Source organism: Pinus tabuliformis, chromosome 4_2 (assembly GCF_031772625.1).
Source record: "Pinus tabuliformis cultivar Carrire ecotype Pingquan chromosome 4_2, CPIR1, whole genome shotgun sequence".
Taxonomy (NCBI): domain Eukaryota; kingdom Viridiplantae; phylum Streptophyta; class Pinopsida; order Pinales; family Pinaceae; genus Pinus; species Pinus tabuliformis.
In genome coordinates, this window is record NC_142304.1 from 567178440 (window position 1) to 567201460 (window position 23021).

Below are 23021 nucleotides of genomic sequence, written 5' to 3' on the forward strand. Positions count from 1 at the left end.
GGTTAAGTTTGGTATTAATATTCAAGAGAATCTTGGATAATGTATATTGGTTTTGAGTTGTCCAAGTCAACTCTCCAAATGTGATGACTTTCATTATGAAATTGGCCTCAAATGAAGAATCAAATTGGCTCCCTAAAAAGTTTTTTTGTTGGACATCAAGTTGGCATATAAACATTGAAATTATTGATCTTATTGTCAAGTCGACCCCATGGTTTTATGGGCATGTTGCCCCCCCCCCCCCTAGAGCCCCCTCGTTCACTATAAGTAAGAGAGCTCGATTCCCTTCCAATGCATTAGGCAAGCTTAACATTGGATTATTCTCTCTGATATTTTAAGGCCTGTGTAGTCATGCTGATCTATGAGTTAGGCTTGGGTATTTCTGAGATCAGTTGGGCTTACTATGTTATCTTTTTGTAATGATTATTCATTGGGTCAGAGACGAAGTTTGAGGTCATTTTTTGAGGCAGTTTGTATTGGAAATGTAACTAGTTTCGGTCTTCATAGTTGTTATTGTACTCATTTCAATATGTATCTTATGTACCAAACAAAAAGGAGAAAAGAAAAAGTTATTATTTTAAAGCATGGGTTTCATGCTCTTTATTGATGGTATTCTAGGTAAAAGCATGTTCTTCATGCTTCTAAGGTTTGTTAGGGTATAGGATATATTGTCATGAGTCAAGAGAGTCAACATCATGATTGTAAGACCCTTCTGGGCAAGATGTACCTTGTAAAAGGATTTAGTTTCGTGTCTAGAAAGTTTTGGAAGCCTCCTATCAAAAGTCATCCTTAGCAGAGACAAGTCGGTCCAGAAAGGGGTATTCAACCCACACAGAAGAGTATAAATAGAAGTAGTTCGACCTCATTTGTTCAGTAATTCAATCTGCAGTCAAGGAACTTGATTTGGGGTGTGGAGTTGAGGAAGAAAGACAAGGAAGACAAGGAAGAAGGAAGCAGTAGCTGGAAGGGAGGAAAATCAAAGTTTTGCCCTAGTTCTCTCTCACAAGTGCGAGTTACTGGAGCAGTTGCAGGGGCCGAAAGTTCTAAAGTAACTACAAGTTCAAAATTCTGTTGCCGGGCGGCGAAATTCTAAGATTAGTGTAGTTTTAGAAGGGTTTGGCTCTGGTTGACTTGGTTTGACTTTGACCTAATTGGAAGGTCTCTTTGGAGGGCTGACTTGATGCTAGGAGGACTTGGTCTAGGGTTTGGGTTTTGATTGTATCATTTGAAGCAGATTATATAAGAAGAGAAGAGATCTTTTGGGTTTTCCCTGTGGAGGGGTTTTGCCCTGGCTTGGAGCCTAAGAAATTGTAGTTCTGGAAGGGTTTGTCTCTGGTTGACTTGGTTTGAACTTGACCTAATTGGAAGGTCTCTTTAAAGGGTTGACTTGATGCTGGGAGGAGGACTTGGTCTAGGGTTTGGGTCTTGATTGTCTCATTTGAAGCAAATTTTATAAGAAGAGAAGAGATTTTCTGGGTTTTCCCCTTGGAGGGGTTTTTCCTTGGCTTGGAGGCTACTATCTATGTTCATTGTCTTTAATGTTTTGATCTTGATATTTGTTTGACGAAAAGATCTAATAAAGAAACACAAGAAGATAAATAATATTCACAAACAAGTACTAAGGAATAAGGAAAATATGAATTGATAACTGCTAGATTACAATTTTCCAACATGGTTTTAGAGGTAAGGTGAACAAGAAGGCAGCTGGAAAGATCATCTTTTGGACACAAGAAGGGTTTGTTTGAAGAATTAGGGTTTTGACAAGCCTCAACGAAGGTCGAAATTGTAGGTCCGAATTGCAATTGACCAAATCGCAGTATGTTAAAATTGGAAACTAGGGCCAAATTCCATTTTGGACAACTCATTTGATGGAGATGACTATTGCATTGAATTCTTCTTTTCAAGAGGACCAAATTTGACCTAAAGATCATTAAATTCAAATAAGCAGAAATGTGTTTTTGAATTTATGCCCACACATGTGCAAATTGTCAAGGTCAGCCACATCATCATGTAGGCTCATGAAGCACAAGAGATATGTCACTTCGCCCTCAACGACTTGTATAAATATGAGGGACCTCAAACCTTATTTGGCATCATCTCATCTCACACATTCTTCTCGCTCTTCATTGATTGGTTTGTACAACTTATTGGGCATCTCTTTTCCTCAAACGTGTGGCACCAGAAGAACGAATTACGGGGCCAAAATTTCAGAGTCTGTTGCAAGTTTGACCAACGTTGACCAGGGGTGTTTTGACCACATTTGATTGTGATTTTTGGGTTAGAATTTCGTTTTTGGTAGGCCGCATTTATTGGCATAGGAACTGAGGCATTATGTTGACTTTGACTGTAGACCAATCACAGGGTTAACCACATAGTTGACCGTAGAGTTTGACCAAGTTTGACCACTATTTTCAGGATTGTTTTGGGTTGACTTTGACCACCTTAAAAGGTCGAGTTTAATTGGGTATGATTGCGCTGTATTGAGGACATTTTGCTGCTACTTTGACTGGTGTTGACTTTCTGGTTAGGGTAGAATTTGACTGCTATTGGTTGCAGATGATAGGTTGTTTTCACTGTGATTTGGCAAGTTAATTTTGACTTTTGTACCCTTTCTCTTCGCTGAACATTTGATATAATAATAAGAAGAATTGATCAAAGGTTTTCGCCATCTTGGGGTTTTTCCTTGACATCCACCAAATCTGGTGTTCTCTTGTCTTGGCTTGTCTTTGCATTTTGTTATTCATGTTCTATCTACAATTATTGTCAATGTGATTTATGATTAATATGATTTCTTTTGGAAAACTAAATTGGAAATTGTCATTGTTCTACCAAAATGACGTTGAAGTAATTGTGCTAAGCATAGAACATACCATTGCTAACTAAAATTAACATGGTATCAGAGCCCAGGTGAAGACAAAGCCCATGCAAGAGAGAGAAAAGAAATCACTAAGAGAGATCTATTGGACAAGTCTCAATGGCTTCTACATCTTACTTCAAGACTGAGGACAAGCTCAATAACAAATCTGACTATCATGCATGGAAGATGACTTTGGATATCACTTTGGAGGAGCATGTAGTATTGGATTATGTGCAGGGAAAAGTGGTGGAACCTTCTTCAATTGCACCGATTGCTGCTTAGACGAAGTATAGAAAAGGTGAGGTCAAAGTAAAGAAAATGTTGATTGATTCCATTCAAAAGCATTTGGTTGCCTATATTTCTGATTTGGGAACATCTAAGGAGATGTATGATAAGCTGGTTGGGATGTTCAAAGTGAACAATGCAAATCAAATCTTCTTTCTCAAAAACAAGTTGAAGGACATCAAGATGGATAAAGGGGAGTCTATCCATTCCTACTTCATGAGAATAACTCAAATCAAGAATGACCTAATATCTATTAGAGAATTTATTGCTGACAGTTAGCTCACTGTCATTACACTTGGAGGTCTTTCAAGACCTTGGGATGTATTTGTCACCACTATCCTCAACAATGACAGGATACCTGGTTTTGATGAGTTATTGGCTAGATGCACCCAAGAGGAGACGAGGATGATGGAGAGAGATAAACCCTCCAATGGAAATGAACCTACTGCTTTCTCTGCTTATTCAAAGAGGAAGAATAACGCTGGTCCAAGGAGACAAGGTCAAGGATCTAAGAAGGGATACAAAGGAGGAAAAGGAAGGTGCTACAATTGCAATAGGTTCAACCACTATGCTAGAGAATGTACTCACAAGAAGAATTCTCCAAGGGATGACGACAACAACAACCATAATAATTTCAAAGGCAATGCCGATCAAAGAAACAACAGGTTCAACAACAAAGGAAGGAAGAATGTTGCCGCTACTCGAAATGGAAATGGTCGACCTCCTAAAAGGACAAGAAATGGCAGGTATGATGAAAGTAATGTTGTAGAAAAACAAGATGTATTCTATCTTATTTCTGCTCTATCTACTGCCTCTCCTCCGCATACGTTGGATCATTGTTTGATTGATAGTGGAGCCTCAAGGCACTTCATTGGGTACAAGGAGGCCCTCTCAAATTTGGTTGAAAAGAAGACTAATTCGAAGATCATACTTGGAGAAATTGCCACCTACCCCGTGAAAGGGATAGATACTGTCACTCTTCACTTGAATCAAGGTCAAACCATTCATCTACAAGAAGTATTGTATGTGCCTGATTGGAAGAAGAACTCGGTGTCTATTTTTGCGATGGAAGATAAAGGCTTCAAGGTAGCATTCATTGATGGAAAAGTATGTACTTGGTGTTGATTTATGGTAGCATCGGATGTGCTCTAGCCTCAAGATTTTGCAGGGAGGCTAGGGCACATGCATTCCATAATACCCATAAATCGTTTTGGGAAATTCCACCCGAAAGAGGTTTAATTAAAATTATTAATTATTCTTAATGGATGCCTAAGTCTAAACTTAGGAAATTAAAATAATTAAAGTGTATTAATTAAACTAGGTGTGAATCTTCTAGAGAAAGACAAGGATCAAGTCAAGATTATTTGAGCCATTGATTAGAATCTAATTTGGGCCGTTAATTGATCAACAAGAAGATTATAAGAAGAGGCTTGATGGGCATTTGGAAAGACAAATCGAGTGAGATTAAGAGATCATTTTTTGAAGAGAGCAGCGCAACAGTTGCAGGAGAAGTCATCGAGGAGATTTCTTGCAGAGAGTGGCAGGGATAGTTTTTCGGTTGGACAGTTTCTTGATCTAGGGATATATTGCAGAGGATGCAGAGAGAGATCCAGAAGAGGCAGCGTAGAACCATGTTGGGCAGCGTAAAGCCACACTGAGGCTAGGCCTTGAGGAGATTTGCAAATTTGCTGAGGAGCAAATTAGATCCAGTGCCAAGAACCATGGTGTGAGACTAGAGGGCCAGAGGATCGACCATCCAACCAACATATCGATTAGTCAGAGGGAGTGACACAATCCCTATCAGTTGTGACGCAGAGCAACGCAGAGGTAGCTTGGCTAGCCATTTAGTGGCTGGATTAGTGTCGAATCTCCAACGATAGTGTGAGGTGTTTCTCACTAATTCTCTGCCAGTCAGGTTCTCTGTATCAGATAGCCAGTAAGGCATCCAATGATTGTATTCAAAAACTACTGCATAATAATTAAAACCTTCCCCTATGATTGATGACACATGTATATATGCATAGGATGAGTGGTTCACCTTCTCCTATGGCATATGAGTAGGATGAGTGGCTCACCTTCTCCTGTGGATACCCTAGCATACATCCTACCCATGTAGTCCGGGACTCTTGGGAATTACCTCTCATCTGGCCAATGAGTTGGGAAAAGTGGATAGGGACCATAGTGTTGGAAAAGATAACTCATTCGATTTTCAATAATGTACTCGAGTCATTATGTAATGTACTTGTCAAAAGAATAAAGAAAATAATTTTTATTGTTGTAATAATGACTTATTAAAGCATGGGCTTCATGCTTGGGTCATCATTATATTAGTTAAAGTCCCCATTGTGGACTCTTAGGATTAATATTGAATTTATAGAGTCATTGTATATTTGTAGAGACCCTTCTTGGTCTTTCGGATCATGTAAAACGGTTTTGTATCAAGCAAAATATGAATTATGTATCCTCCACATCATCTCGGCCTAAGGAAGATCAAGTTGGCCTAGAGACCCTAATTTGACCCACTAGAAGGCTATATAAAGAAGGAAGTCGAAGACATTTGGGAGCATCACTCTCACAACAATTCAGTATCTTTTGGGATGTGTTGGGGATGCGAAGTCTGCTACTGGAAGGAGGAAAGAAGTGTGAGTTTGGGGGAGTCTCTAGAGAAGAGAAATTCGAAGTTTTGGCACCTCTCTCTCTCTGTTTCATGGTTTGGTTTAGGAGATCGAAGTCTCCTAAGGTTTTGCTGTTGCCGGAAGCTGCAGGGATCTACTACATAGTCGAAGTTGACCATAGTGTTGGAAAAGGTAACTTATTCGATTTTCAATAATGTACTCGAGTCATTATGTAATGTACTTGTCAAAAGAATAAAGAAAATAATTTTTATTGTTGTAACAATGACTTATTAAAGCATGGGCTTCATGCTTGGGTCATCATTATATTAGTTAAAGTCCCCATTGTGGACTCTTAGGATTAATATTGAGTTTATAGAGTCATTGTATATTTGAAGAGACCCTTCTTGGTCTTTCGGATCATGTAAAATGGTTTTGTATCAAGCAAAATATGAATTATGTATCCTCCACATCATCTCGGCCTAAGGAAGATCAAGTCGGCCTAGAGACCTAATTTGACCCACTAGAAGGCTATATAAAAAAGGAAGTCGAAGACATTTGGGAGCATCACTCTCACAACAATTCAGTATCTTCTGGGATCTGTTGGGGATGCGAAGTCTGCTGTTGGAAGGAGGAAAGAAGTGTGATTTTGGGGGAGTCTCTAGAGAAGAGAAATTCGAAGTTTTGGCACCTCTCTCTCTCTGTTTCATGGTTTGGTTTAGGAGATTGAAGTCTCCTAAGGTTTTGCTGTTGCCGGAAGCTGCAGGGATCTACTGCATAGTCGAAGTCGCTGGAAAGAGGTTGAAGATCTTGGGGGCTGACATGTTGTGGAAGGAAACTTTGGTCTTGGTCTAGGGTGAAGAGTCTCAAAGAATGCTATTGAAAGGAAAAATTACTTTGACTGGGTTTTCCCTTCGAGGGGGGTTTTTGCCTGGCATGTGCCTATATCTTGTGTCTTTTGTTTTGTGATCTTCATGTATGTATAGTTGCTCGATGAAAGATAAGATAATAAAGAAGTAAAAGAAGCCAACACACTGACAAGTAATTATCAAGATCAGAGAATCAAACCCTAATATAATATCTTTGATTTTCCAACATGGTATCGGAGCTAAGGTCAAGAGAAGTCGAAGATCACTTTGTTGGCATGAATTCTCCCTCTATGGTGAATTACATAAGATTGGGTTGCAAATATGTTGGAAGATGGATCAAGAAGATTATTGACTACCTATTCAACAAAGTTAAGAGTCATGGATTCTTGGCTGCCCTTACAGGATCTCTTACTGATGATAATGCATGGATCATTGATAGTGGAGCGTTGAGACATATGATAGGTGAAAGTAGGCAACTTCACACACTATCAAAGGAACCATCCTCCCATGCAGTGGAATTCGGTGACAACAAAAGCTATGCTGTTAGAGGCTTGGGATATACATCATTAAAGTTAGATAATGGATTGAAGCTGCATCTCAATAACATTCTTTATGTTCCAGGTTTGAAAAAGAACTTACTTTCTATTTCTTGTTTAGAAGATAAAGGGGAAATAATTGCTTTTGTTGATGGGAAAGTATTGGTTTGGGGTAAGAACTCTAGTATTGACAAAGCTAGGGTTATTGGAGTTCGAGAAGGAAGACTTTACCATGTTAGCAGTCCATCTCCTCAAGCCCTGTTCATATGGAAGTAAGTCCCATTGCACTATGGCATTGAAGGTATGACCATCTTCATTATAGGGTAATCCCTACTCTTAGTCAATTGGTTAATGGTATTCCTGATATGACGCTGGATCATGAAGGTATATGCAGTGGATGCTCCTTGGAGAAGCATACTAGAAAGCCATTTCATCATAGTGAATCTAGATCTAAAGAAATATTAGATCTCATCTATGTGTGCGGGCCCATGTCTGACAAGACACTTGGAGGTCATCTCTACTATGTAACATTCATTGATGATCATTCAAGAAAGACATGGCTCTATCTACTCAAAACTAAAGATGAAGTATTTGATAAGTTCAAGGAGTTAGGGCCGAGGTGGAAACCTTAATTGAAAAGAAGATAAAGACTCTAAGGTCTGACAATGGTGGGAAATACACCTCTAAAGAGTTAATTGCATATTGTAAGGATGTAGGTATTAAGAGGGAGCTCATTGTTCCTACTATCCCGACAGAATGGATTGGTTGAAATAAAGAATAGGTCAATTGAAGAAGGTATTAGAACTATGCTCCTTGATCAAGATCTACCGAAATTCTTATGGGGTGAAGCAGCGATGACTACCCTGTATGTTCAAAATAGAAGTCCTCATAAGACTCTTGATAATACTACACCCGAAAAAGTATTTATTGGACAGAACCCAAGTGTGGATTATTTCCGCATATTTTGAAGTCTAGCATATGTCCATGTTTTGAAGGACAAGCGAAAGAAGTTGGACTCGACAAGTATCAAGGGAATATTCGTTAGTTACAGTCTCTCCTCAAAAGCTTATAGAATCTATATAAAGGAGGGAAGATACATTGAAGTAAGCAGGGATGTCATATTTGATGAGAATCAAGCTTACAAGAAATCAAAGGATGTTCCTATTGATTATGATGACGAAGAAGTTCCCGTATTTGAAGAAGATGAAGTTCATGAGAAATCTACTCCAAATGATGAAGAAGAAGGACCAAGTGAGCCTACTCAATCAGTGGTTATCCCAACCACAAGGAAAATGCCATATTGGTTGAGATCTACATTAGAAGATGTTGAAAGACATGAAGCTGCGAAAGGGTCCTCTAAGGAAAGTAAGAAACGGAAAATGTATTATGCTTATGCTGCATATATGACAAAGTTGATTGAAGCCGAGCCATATACATTTTAGGAAGTTGAGCATGAAGAGTTTTGAAAGAAAGCTATGCAGGAAGAATATAATCCATCATAAAGAATGGGGTTTGGGAAATCGTTCCTAGACCTAGTGACAAATCCGTTGTCACATCGAAGTGGATTTATAAGATCAAACATGCTATTGATGGAAGTATAGACAAGTACAAGGCAAGGTTCGTTGCAAGGGGTTTCTATCAAAAGGAAGGCATTGACTATGAAGAAACATTTGCACCTACTCCTAGGTACACTACCATTATATCTTTGGTTTCACTAGTTGCTACAATCGGGGGGAATATCCATCAAATGGATGTTAAGACCGCATTTCTGAATGGGACCATTGATGAGGAAGTGTACATCGAACAACCTGAAGGATTTGAAGTGAATAGCAGGGACTCTCATGTTTGCAGACTCAAGAAGGCTCTATTGGCCTGAAGCAAGCACGTAGGGCATGGTATGCAAGAATGGATGCATATCTTCTCAGGATTGGGTTCATGAAGAGTACTGCTGATCCGAATCTATATATCAAGGTCGTGAATAATGAGCTAGTCATTATTTTGCTATATGTGGATGATCTATTCATCACCGGTGCAGAATGAAGAATTCAAGAATGCAAGGAGATGTTGGCAACAGAATTTGAGATGAAGAGTCTAGGACTGATGCACTACTAACTAGGTCTACAAGTATGGCAAAGACCTGGGGAGATATATTTGGGGCAAGGAAAATACATCATCAAGTTATTGCAAAAATTTGAGATGATGGAATCCAAGCCAATGGTTACTCCTATGGTCACTAATCTCAAGAAGTTGAGAAGCTTCGACTCAAGTCTTGTGGATCCCACCTTATATCAACAATTGGTGGGTTCCCTCATGTATCTGGTAAATACTAGGCCATATATATGTTTTGCAGTAAACGTTCTTAGTTAGTTTCAGTTGGAGCCTCGTCATGATCACTGGATAACTACCAAACATATATTGACGTATTTTTGTGGCACTATACATCATTGCCTAAAGTATGATAGTAAGGAAGTCAAGCTAATTGGCTTCACAGACTCTGATTGGGGTGGTAGTGAGACCGATGGAAGGAGCACTACCAGAGGATGCTTTAGTTTGGGAGCTGCTATGATCTCATGGATGAGTAGTAAGCAAGATCCCATTGCATTGAGCAGTGCCAAGGTAGAATATGTGGCTGCATGTGAAGTGGGAAAAGAAGCTGTTTGGTTAAGGAAGCTTCTAACAAACTTGTTTGAAAAGTCTTTGGGTCCCACTGTGATTAATTATGATAATCAAAGTTGTATCAAGATGTCTGGAGATCCCTTGTTTCACTCGAGGACGAAACATATCAATAATAAGTTCCACTTTATTAGGAACTTGGTGCAGGATGGGATCGTGAAGCTAGAATATGTTCTGACAGACAAATAGGTAGCAAACATCCTGACAAAGGTTCTTCCTAATAAGAAGTTCGAATATCTAAGGAACCTATTGGGTTTGGTAGATATTGGTGATTGTATCGATGATAAAGGAATGGAAGAGATTTGTTGAAGCTTTGCAAGTGAAACATTGCTTGGGGAGACATCACGCCGACACTATGTGTTGATGTTAGGAATCTCGGAATTGGAAAGGTGGTGTTGTTTGTTGAGCTCGGTCTTTGGATACACACCTGTATGTTTGGGTTGGTGGTTAGTGTAAGCCTGATGCTACCTAGAGGGGTTGAAAGCTTGATTCCACCTTAGTCCCACCTGCACAGATTGCCCTGGTCAGGAATCTAGTCGATGGCATTACGGTGCCTAAACTGTTGAGTGACTGGTTGGATAGATTGCCTTGGTCAGGAATCTAGTCCATGGCATTGCGGTGCCTAAATTGTTGAGTGACTGGTTGGATAGATTGCCTTGGTCAGGAATCTAGTCCATGGCATTGCGGTGCTTAAAAGTTCTTCATGTCTTCATATAGTTTGAGATCTTCCATTGGATTTGTACATTATGAATACCTCCCTAGTTAAGAGGGAGTGTTGGAAAAAGTAACTATGTTTGGTCTTCAATAATGTACTTGAGTCATTATGTAATGTACTTGTCAAAAGAATAAAGAAAATAATTTTTATTGTTGTAACAATGACTTATTAAAGCATGGGTTTCATGCTTGGGTCATCATTATATTAGTCAAAGTCCCCATTATGGACTCCTAGGATTAATATTGAGTTTATAGAGTCATTGTACATTCGAAGAGACCCTTCTTGGGCTTTCAGATCATGTAAAAAGGTTTTGTATCAAGCAAAATATGAATTATGTATCCTCCACATCATGTCGGCTTAGAGACCCTAATTCGACCCACTAGAAGGCTATATAAAGAAGGAAGTAGAAGTCATTTGGGAGCATCACTCTCACAACAATTCGATATATTCTGGGATCTGTTGGGGATGCGAAGTCTGCTGTCGGAAGGAGGAAAGAAGTGCGAGTTTGGGGGGGTCTATACAGGAGAAAAATCAAAGTTTTGGCACCTCTCTCTCTGTTTTGTGGTCTAGTTTAGGAGATCGAAGTCTCCTAAGGTTTTGCTACTGCTGGAAGCTGCATGCTGCTGGGATTTGCTGCATAGTTGAAGTTGCTGGAAAGAGGTCGAAGATCTTGGAGGCTGACATGCTGTGGAGGGAAAGTTTGGTCTTGGTCTAGGGTGAAGAGTCTCAAAGAATACTATTGAAAGGAAGAATTACTTTGACTGGGTTTTCCCCTCGAGGGGGGTTTTGCCCTGACAGGTGCCTATATCTTGTCTCTCTTGTTTTATGATCTTCATGTATGTATAATTGCTTGATGAAAGATAAGATAATAAAGAAGTAATAGAAGCCAACACACTCACAAGTAATTATCAAGATCGGAGAATCAAATCCTAATATAATATCTTTGATTTTCCAACACATAGCAATACAAATGGACGCATCTTGTATTGCTGTACTCCCTATGTCTAGGATGCATGGTGTTCAACAACTCGATCTGGGATCAAGTCTGATTGGGGTTCTACCCCTGGTTATGTGGCCTAACTTTTGTTATTGGAGAGTGGCAAGGTCTTGTGACTCACTCTTGATCGATTCTTCTTTATTATCTATATTAGTGTTCAACATAGTAGAGACGAGATGTAGAGATGGTACAAGATGGCATGATGATGGATATTAGTAGGTGGAATTCTCTTTAGTTGAGAGGGAGTGTTAAAATTGTCAACTAGGGCCAAATTCCACTTTGGGCAGCTCATTTGATGGAGATGATTATCGCATTGAATTCCTCTTTTCTAGAGGACCAAACCAACCTAAACATTATTAAATTTGGATAAGCATAAATGTGTTTTTGAATTTAATCCCACACATGTGCAAATTGTCAAGGTCAACCACATCATGTAGGCTCATGAAGCCAAAGAGACATGTCACTTCATGCTCAATGAATTTTATAAATATGAGAGACCTCAAATCTCATTTGGCATCATTTGATCTCAAACATTCTTCTCTCTTCATCTGATTAGTTTGTACAACTTATTGGGCATCTCTTTTTCTCACACGTGTGGTAGCAGAAGGACGAATTGCAGGACGAATTACAGGGCCGAAATTTCAGAGTATGTTGCAGGTTTGACTAGCATTGACCATGGGTGTTTTGACCACATTTGACTATGATTTTTGGGTAAAATTTTTGTTTTTGGCAAGTTGCATTTATTGGCACAGGAACCGAGGCATTATGTTGACTGACTGCAGATCAATCGCGGGGTTGACCGTAGAGTTGACCATAAAGGTTGACCAAGTTTGACTGTTCTGTTTAGGAATGTTTTGGGTTGACTTTGATCACCTTAAAAGGCTGAGTTTGACTGGGTATGACTGAGCTGTATTGAGGACAGTTCGCTGCTACTTTGACCCACATTGACTTTCTGGTTAGGGCAAAATTTGATTGCTGTTGACTGCAAATTTGACAAGGTTATTTTCACTGTGATTTGGAAAGTCAATTTTGACTTTTGTACTCTCTCTTTGCTGAACAATTGATATAATAATAAGAAGAATTGATCAAGGGTTTCCCCCATCTTGGGGTTTTTCCCTGGCATCTACCAAATCTGGTGTTCTCTTGTCTTGGCCAAATAAACTATATTAAATGAAGAAGTCGAAGGATGTGGACATGGCCTCCTTTCTTATGAAGATTTTTCAAATAAGAGATCAATTGTAGGGGCTTGAGGAGACAATTTCTGATTCTGAAATGACCATATGTGTACTAAATGCTTTGCCTCCAGAATGGAATAGTTTTGGAATGAGCATCTACTCTAAAAAAGACTCAACTTCTTTTGATGAGTTGTGGGCTCAATGCATCTCAGAAGAAACTAGAATCAAGGCAAAGGATGATATCGAATCAATTGAAATAGTCTCAGGCCTTCATTGCAAGGATCAAGACGCTGAAGAAGGGAAGATTTGAAAAGTCCAAGAAGAAGCCAGATATGTCCAAGGTTAAATGCTTTGGGTACAATGAATATGGACACTTTAAGAGGGACTATCCAAACAAGCAGAATAACAAAAGAAAGGAAAGAAGCGAAGCTTACACAATTGAGGAGATGGGAGAACCTTAGAAGAAATGAAAGAAGAAGATATCAAGGATCTTTACTATTGAAGAAGGCATCCTCCTTGACAGTTTCTTCAGGAAGTTGGTCTTTCCTTTAGAATAACATGCATTGTTGTTTGCTCTAAGAGAATCTTGGTTTTGTAAATGCATAGCATCATATATAGAAGCATGTGATAGTAACATATTTAGAGTCTACTTGATTGAGTTGCTTTGTAGAAATCATCTAGTCTTTCAAGAATGAGAAGCTTGGGACCATTTTGCATATTGTTCATCCATACATTGTCTAACATTATGATTAGAAGTAGTCATTTTGCTAAGATGGATCATTAAGATCCTATAAGAACCATCATCTTGGAAGGTTCTTGGAAGAAGCATTATGACAAGGTTAATATGGAAACAATACTCTTGAAGGATGAAGGAATGCAGTTGGTCAAGTTACAAGCTCATTTTAGGGCACATAGCTAGATGATTGAATGAAAGCATAGAATTGCATATTTAAAGTATCTCTCAGGTAGGATTCATGTGTACAGAATCCTGGTTATAAAACATGCTTGATAAGTCTTCTATATGGCTATATGATGAAGAATTTGGCTTACTCTAGAATGAATGAAGGATCAAGACTTTCTCACTAGGTTACATAATAGTGATCAACATCCAGTATAGTCTTCGAAAGAAAATTGCAACTTGGTAATCATGTTCGAACCTTGGGCACTTTGATGCACGAAGGAAGGTTCATGTGGGGATGGACCATGAGGATGTTGATGCCTTGATGAGAAAGTCATCACAATGAGGTAAGTCTAATATTTTTGTTATTGGTTATTTGGTTAACATTTTATTTTGCTACCTGGAAAGTTATTGCAGGAATATATGATGAATGTTGAAGCAAGCTCACAATTATGAAGTCAAGATGTGTTCATCTTGGGATTAAAAGGTAGAAGTGTGAGAAGATAACTTGAAGGTCAAAGTTCATACAACAACAAGGAGATCACTTTCATGAGGAAGCTATGATCAACTTGAAGTTTGGAAAGGCTCAATATAATGCCTTCATTTATGATGACAAGATGAAAGTGATGTGCAAGATTGATGACCTGGATCCTGTCACAAGATTGAAGAAAGAAGATGGCTCCATGATACCTCGGAAGGAAGCAAGCTCGATACAATGAGATGCAAAGGAAAGAGGGATCCATGCATCAAGAATAGGTAGCTGATACTCTTATGGAGACAAGCTATAAGGCTTGTGGTGTTGACTTCCCAAATAGAAAGGAAGTTTGGAATCTCCTCTAGATTTGAGAGGGAGCAAAGGAGTCTCCTTGAATAGGAGCAAGGATCTATTCCCTAAATCAAGAGGGAATGGGGATATCAGTAAGAAGTTGGACCAAGAATTGACTTGGGCACGAAAGAGAAACAGTGAAAGGAAACTTGAGTCTTGGTCTTGGAGTGGCAAATAGAAGAAGAATTTGTTCATGTTTTTCTCTCAAGTGGGAGAGGTTTTGGCCCTGGCTCATAGGCTATATTCTGTCTCGTCTCTTTATGGTTTATGCATTGGTAACTGTTTGATGAAGAATAACACTATAATAACATAAGTAGAAGAAGATCCTGATCTAAGAAGTAAAAAGCGTTCACAAGCAGTTATTAATAGAAGAGAAATCACTTTATCTCGATGCCCTAGATTTCTCAACAATTGTTGAACATGGCCCACATAGAGAAGACTACATGTCATTACCCCAATATCTGCCTCTGTAGTATGATTGCACAAGTTGGTGAAGATGGCCTCTGGTAGATGTATAGAAGAAGAGACATCTTGGAGGATGAGATTTAGATGAGTCATCAATAAGGTCCTCATCCTTACTATTTGTTTTCCTAGTTGTAGTAGAATGAGTGTTTGAGGAAACACTCATAAGGTGAAGAGGAGGACTAACTCTATAATGTGAAGGACAAAGATCCAATGAAACAAGATGGTGTGGAAGGTACAAATATTGGTACAAACTAACCTTGAAAATGGAACTCCTAAATTTAGTGTATCCACGATGGACCAACATGGAGAGAAAGATCCATTAAAACATTCTTGTCTATTGAAGATACAAAGATTGGCACATGTTGTCCCTAAGAGTGGAGTTGCTGAGCATAGTGCTTCTAGAATGGACCAACATCAAAAGAAAGATCCACTAAAACACACAAAATTATCTATAAGCTTATTATGTATAAGAAGTAATGGAAAAGTTCATAGTAGTAGGAATTTGATCGATATCGCCCATAATCACTTTCTTTCCACTGCGTTGTTTCCAATAATTAGAGAGGATGGGCTCATATGCAAAGTGCACAACCATATTTACACTATAAGATGAATCCATGAGGTTCAATAACATTGCAAGGAAGAAGCCTTTGTAAAGTCTTAGAATTTTACCCTGATAGTCTTGACAGGAAAAGAGGTATCGACTTCTTTGTGATGGGCATTTTGTATATAAATCATGTCGGAGTTTAGAAACATTGTAACATTTTAAGTGAACACTTTGCTTATCATTAGAGGAACCAAATGAAGCTCTCATGAGATAGACAAGAGTGAGCAAATGGATTAAATAGATATGGAGGAAGTTCACCTTTAGATGATTGATTTAAATGATAATAATAATAATAATATTACTAAAAGAAGGGGGTGGACTTGCGGTAAAGGTAAAATTAAAATTAAAGGGATAAACATAAAATAGATGAAAATGATTATATAATAATTAAATGAAATAGGAAAATTAGACTTATTCAAAGAGAATAAAAGAAAATGAATAAGAAAAAGGATGAAATTAAAGTTAATAAATTAACATCAATAAGAGAGGTTAAAGGAACTATATTGAAAAAGAAGGGTCAAGAAGGGGAATGTGTAATCAAATAAATTAGCTATTAGATTGATTTGGCTAATAAAAATAGTAAAAGAAAGTGGGGTTCAATCGCAATCAAATAAGTACCGGATGATAAACATGTAGCAGATGATAATAAATAAATAGGTAACTAAATGAACTATGAAGATTACAATAATTTAATATATACTGAAGTAAATAAATAAATGAAAACTAGGAATTGGACCTTGTGAATGAGAATAAAATATAAGGAATAAGAAAAGGGAGGATGTAAGAAAACAAAATTGTAGTGCACTACCTCTTGTTGTTGAGCAAGGGAGGGTAGGGAGCATTAAATTTGAAGGAGGGTTTAATTCTCGAGAAACCTAGGAAGAATCCCTATAGCCTTGAAGGATGGTTTAAATTCTAGGAAAACTAAGAAAAATGTGCTTGCCTTGAAGGAGGGTTTAAACTGTAGGAAATTGTAGAAAAAGAGATAATCTAGAAACCCTTAAGTGATAGCACTAGTGAAAAGATTTAGGATTGCCTACTAAAGTGAGCCCTTGAAAGAGGGTATAGACCCTTGGAAATCGTAAAAGGAGATGATCCAAAAACTTAGTTTTACGATCATAAAGAAGTTATAAGCGATGCCACTAAGAAAAGGTCTTTGGATGAAGTTCTAAAGTGAGCTCATGAAGGAGGATTTAAAAACCTAGGTTACCCTAAAAGAGATGATCTGAAAACCCTAGTTTCACAACCCTTAGCTAATCCCATTAACCAACACTCTTTGGACCAACTATTGAATTGAGCAAGTGAGTTTTACACTTGCTCAATTATCATGTTGAGATTCACATTAGATACAACAAAACTAATATAATCAACACAAACCCTAGTTTTGTTGTAAAGAGGAAATATATGAGCACAATGGTAGGGCAACTTTTGAAGCGAAATCAATGTAGAGGGGTGTTGATGTTAATAGCTTAGACAAGTGCTTCTGCATAGGCTAGGTGTCAAGTATGTAGAAGATGTGAGATTGCCCCCTTAGGTTCTTGCTCATTCGTAAGTGACTTTTATAATCTCTTTTCTAAGTTTAACTTAGGAAAAATACATTAATTAATTTATAAATGAAATTTGACTGTTGAGCTAAGTTTCTAAGGATAAATAATTTAATTATTTAAGTGATGTAGATTTGATCTCAACCATTGATCTCAAGTGAGGCTTAGGATCTAATCCTAGCCATCCATTACTTTGGAGATCTAGGATTTGAGATCTAGCTCAATGAGAAATAATGAAAGAAGCCTAAGTGAGAGGTGAAGACACATTATTATTCTTGGGAGAGCAATTTTCTCAAGTGAGTGAGAGACTCAAGGCAGAAGAGAGGTGAAAAGTGTGCATCTATAGGAATTTTGGGGCACAGGTCTACAGGTTGAGCACACAAGAGGAGGTTCAAGACTTGTTTATAGAGGAAGTTGAAGCCATGGGATCCCTTTACTAAGGGTATTGTGGCATAAGAGAAGCTTCCAAACTAGGAGAGGTTGTGGGATGATTTTGTCCATGAGGAGATTCAAGAGGGAATCTCTATATGGTGGCCAACAAAAAGGTGACGATGAGAACCTTACCTTTTGTGAGTCAGGCGAGGAAGGAGAAGGGAAAGACCAAGAAGAATTTGAGTGGGGAAGCTATTTCGTAGGATGGGGAAGGTGACGAACATGAGCAAAATTAATTGCGTTGCATGTCACAAGTTTGTCCAGTATGTAGGTCAATGTCTGAACAAGAAGAAGGGCAAGGGGAAGGCATAGGTTGTAGCTTTAACAAATTCACAAGTTAGAGAGTTTGCCACCAGGATTGAGGAGTGCTCACTGGTACTTGTCTTTTTGGCAGCATAGCGAAGGATGCATGGTTCGTTGATAGTGGTGCTTCTTGTCACATGATGAGATCACGAGATTTGTTTGCCAACATTTCAGAAGTAGTCTCAGAGCTACATGTGGAGCTTGGGAACAATGTTGGGTGTGTAGTATAGGAGGTGGAAACTATCCAGTTTCAGCTAGAGTCGTGGGTGACTAAGATCCTTCTAGTAGTATTAGCCATGGAAGACAATGTGTATGAATTTTTTTTTCGAGATTGACAGGTACAATTTTTCATTCGAGATTGATAGGTACTTGTTAGGCCAAGATCTTCTAGTTCGAGCATAGGTCAAGTGATTGGGAGGAGAGAAGGGAACTTGTACATGTTGAAGAGACAACCAATATGTGCCTTGGTTTGTGACAACGATGACTTGTGTGAGTTGTGGCATAGGCAAATGGTACATTTGCATCACAAGGTTTTGCCTATATTTCACAAGACTGTGATTTGTCTTCTTGAGTTTAGAGTGGAGTAGCAGGGTGTTTGGAAAGGATGTGCACTCGACAAGTATGCCAAAACTGCTTTTCCATGCAGTGTTTTTGAGTTGAAATGGTTGTTGGATGTAGTACATTCTGACGTGTGTGGTCCTATGATAGTAGGGTCCTTGAGTGGGTACAACTATTATGTGACCTTTATATATGGCTGTTCGAGGAGGGCTTGGATCTATTTCAAGAAGACCAAGGATGAGGTCTTCAGTTAGTTTCGGGACTTCAACACTCTTGTGGAAAACTAGAATGGGAAGAAGATAAGAGTTCTTAGATCAGACAATTGGGGGAAGTATATCTCTAATGAGTTCAAGGGTTTTTGTAGAGAGGCGGGCATCAAGAAAGAGTTGATAATTCCTTACAACCCGCAACAGAATGGGGTTGCTGAGAGGAAGAAGAGGGCCATTCTTGAGGTTGCTAAAGCCATGATCCATGATCAAGAATTGCACATGTTCCCGTGCATAGAAGCGTTCAATATTTAGAATAGGAGTCCTCACAAGGTCTTGTGGGACAAGAATCTTGAGAGGTGTTGACAAGAGTCAAATTGGAGGTGGGGCAGTTTTGTATCTTCGGGTGTCCGATGTATACCCATCTACCGTAAGAGAAGCCAACAAATTTAGAGCCCTCAGGAGAGAAGGACATTTTTGTTGGGTACAAAGAGACTTCCAAGACATAGAGGATTTACATTCCATCACAGGGGAAGATTGTGGTGAGTAGGGATATGAGATTTGAGGTGCACATAGCCTTAAGGAAGTCACATGATACCATGCTAGCATGTCAGACGATTGGGGACATGAAGCTCCTAAGGTTGAGGATAGGCCTGTTGAGAAACCAAGTGCTAGTAGACAATGATTGATTTCTTCTATCTTGATAATTACTTGTGAATTTTTGTTGGCTTCTTGTTATTTATATTATCTTCTTCATCAACCAATTATACAAATGTGCAAACCATAAAGATCACAAAGAGACAAAGAACACTAGAAATTAGGCTCCAAGCCAGGGCAAAAACCCCACAAGGGGGAAAACCTAAACAATCCACTTGTATAATAAGATCAAAGTGAGTTATCCATGACCAAGACTGCCACAAAAGACCCAAATCAACCCTCCTCCAAGTCTCCTCCAACAAGTCAAAGTCAACGATGTCAACGCTTGTCAAACCTTCTCAAATTTGGTCAAATCACAGAAATTTTGGACTTGAAGTTCAGACCTGTAATTTTCACAGAGTTACACCATAAACTTTGCATGTGTGAACATAATCAAGCTAGAAACACAACTTTTCTCTCTCCTTTGACTTTTCTTCTCTCTCTTTTTACTTAGCTAGTTTTTATTCTTATCTTGGCACAAAAATTGATGTCGTGTGTGAGTGAGTGATTAAGCTTCCAAGAGGTCGAGTTGAATTTATATATCATTGTCCAGGAGGATCAAATAGCTGCTCTTAAGCTGACTTGTGAAAGGAGGGTTGACTTGGTCTTGTGTTGACTTTGACTCAATTAAATTCTTTTTTCTTTTCTTTACAAAAGTCCAAATGGGACTTGACTCAATTACATTTCATTTCATTGATAAAAAATTCTTTGTGACTCAATTGACACTATAAGCATGAAGAATATGCTTTGACTAAAAATAAAATAATAATAATGAATGAATATAATAAATACATCAATGATGCATTTGAATTTATTATGAAGACAGATAGTAGTTACATTTTCAACAAGGCCAACAACACTAGTAGTTGGTGATTAGTCTTCAAATCAAGTTGAGTAGTAGGAGGCCTTATAGTTCTACCAGCGGGAGGTTGAGATGGATTGAGCAGACTCTAGGAGATGCTAAGGAGCATGTGGTGTTGAAGTTCTTGGTAGCTTCGACAAGTCTTCTACATGACCTTGGTATCTTAGCATGTAGGAGATGGTTGATTACCTCTTTAGGTGTTTGCTTGGTGGAGTAAGTGATTTATAACCTATTTCCTATGTCTTAGGAAAAGTACAATAATTAATGTCAATTAATTATTGTGGACTCTTAAGGAAAAATACCAAGGAAAAATAATAAAATTATTTAAGTGACTTAGATATGATATCAATCGATGATCTCAAGTGAGGCGAGATCTAATCTCGATCGTCAATCACTTAAAAGGTTAGAGTTAGGGATTTGGCTCAATGAAGTTATAATTTAAGCCTAAGGGAGAGGTTAAGACACATAAGTGGAGGAAGTGATTTTCTCTAGAACGAGAGGCTGAGCTAGGCTAAACAGAAGGGAGGAAGAGTGCAGGGAAATTTTGCGAGTATTTCTAGTAGGTCGAGTTCAGGAAATCGAGAGGTCAAGTTGCTAAATTGTAGAGGAAGCTGAGTTGTGGAGAGGCTAATTTATTCAGTGGGTTGATTTTTTTGAGTGTGTTAGGGTTGTGTTACCACTCAAACCAACAGGGGACTTGAAAGGGGTTCCTAACAGGGCAACTGCTAGGTCAAGGGAAACGGTGGAGGCTTAGCCCACTGTCACCAGTACTAAGTCTCCCTGTTCTTCACTGACTTTCAGCGATGGGAGGAGTCCTGGTAGTGTAGGGATCACTTTGTAAAGTAGATGTCAATGGATAGGTGAGAAGTGACCCTGAAAACCCTTTCCCAAGGATGGAGTGAAAAATGGAACTTGCTTGCTCTTTAAGCAAGGGACTTGGTCCACCAGGGGTAAGGGGTGAGGATTGGAGGGTTGAGGGAGAAAGAATAGGCTTATAAAGGAGTTTCTCAATCCCTATAATCCTTGGAAACTTGGATTCCCAAGTGGTCTTTGACAAATAGTCTTTATTGAGAAGTGGGACCACATGGGGCCAAGTGGACCCAACCCAGGTTCGGGGATGGAATGTAGCAACCAATGATGTTCCTATCCTGGACAAGGTGAGGGGAAAGGACCAAACAAGAATATTCACTTCAAAAGGTTGAATTGATCCTATTAAGGTCTAGCCTTGGGGATACCTAGGCAAAATTCGGTCCTAGAGCTAGGGCTTGGGATTCTTGGAGATTCCACCGTCATAATGGCCTCAAAGTGACCTAATGGGGCTAGACTTGACTTGGGAAAAAAGGGGAAAAATGGTAAAATGAAGGTTGAGATGATCACCCTTTTATGGAACCAGTGCCTAATTCACTTGGGGATATGGAGTCAAGGATGGTAATGAGTAAGAACTTGGATTCTTGATCAAGGAGGCCCAGAAAGTCAACTTCATCCAATGTAGATAGTAAGAAAAGAAAAATGACTTTCAAGCATTTATACTTTAAAGCAAATGATGCAAGCTTCTCAAGATAAATAATCTCTAGGACATTTCATTCATATAACATTGGCCCATACATTTAATAACTAAAACATTGCTCAATTCCACATTACAATAATGCAACAACTAGCCCTAATTTTAGCAGTATGCAACAACAAGAATAACAATGACAAAAAGCACTTACAACGTTATAGAGTATATCCAACCAACAATTCGTTTGCATAACAAACCTCCAAGATAAGAGAAATAACCCAAATCCATACATCAAAATTAATCCATCTCCAAAAATGGTGAAAATTCTCTATGATGAGAGAGATCCCAAGTCAAGTGATGATTAAATGAATGTATCTAACATCAACATATAGCCTCCTAAGGAGTTCGAATTAGCCTATGGCCCCCTGAAGATAAAATAATGTGCAAATAATAACTCTTAATGTTGACAAGCCCACCATCCTAGCTCATAATGTGAAAACAAGCCTCACAAGGGGCCAAATAATGATGTATTCATGTTGTAGGTCCCTCCAAAGGCTCAATAACGTCTTGAAGTGCCATATTGAGAAATAAATTCCTTGGAATATCATGGACAATGGGGTGGCCCCTTGTTCTCCAAGTAGTAGACCTATGGTGCTCTTAGTGGATTTGAGGACACATCAATGACCCCATGGGTCTCCATATGAATCGGAGATGTCTGTAGATCCTCCGCAATGGTCTAGGTGGTGGAATGAATGCTGCCACAACATCGTACAAGTGCTGGGACACCTGCCAAGAGTGTGGGGCTCCTGTGGGGGCCTGCTGGGCATAATGTACCAATCATGTCACCATCGACCCAAAAGTGGATTGCTAGTAGTCTTTGAACATCCATGAAGATCTGCGTAGTGCTTTCTACTGCTGTGGAGGTCCATGGCTCTCTATACACACCCTACATGTGCCAATGTGGGCCTCTGGGGGTCAAGATCCCATATAGGGAAGCCAAACCCAAATGGAAACCACTTGCAATCCTGCATAAGATGCAATATGTCCCCTAGGCTTCCAGTACAATCAGTCATTAAAATAATCGGTAAAGGAGCTTACAAACTATGGATAACAGAGTGGGCACTTCATAATGGCATGCCCTTTCGTAGTGGTCTTTAGCATGTGCTAGTGTCTCCAAACTCCAAAGGGGGTTAGCCAAGAACTTTATTAGGTGGTTTCAACCCTTAGAGGGGATAGTATGTCCAAGGTACACCCTTCGAATGGGGGTGGCAAACTTGGGCCACATAATGGGGCATAGGGTAGCTAGATAAAGGGTATATATTGTATAGGAGGGAGCAGTCTTGGTACATGAAGTGCCTTGGCCTTGATTTTTCCACCCTTCTTTATATGCCTTTTGCCTTTTATGAATTT

General features: G+C 38.9%; 1 protein-coding gene across 2 annotated transcripts in view; it reads left to right on the top strand.

Annotated features, from left to right (window-relative positions):
• The window catches only part of GC6 (golgin Putative 6), a 398621-nt gene that overhangs the window by 11203 nt on the left and 364397 nt on the right, over positions 1-23021 (top strand). The window lies entirely within an intron of this gene.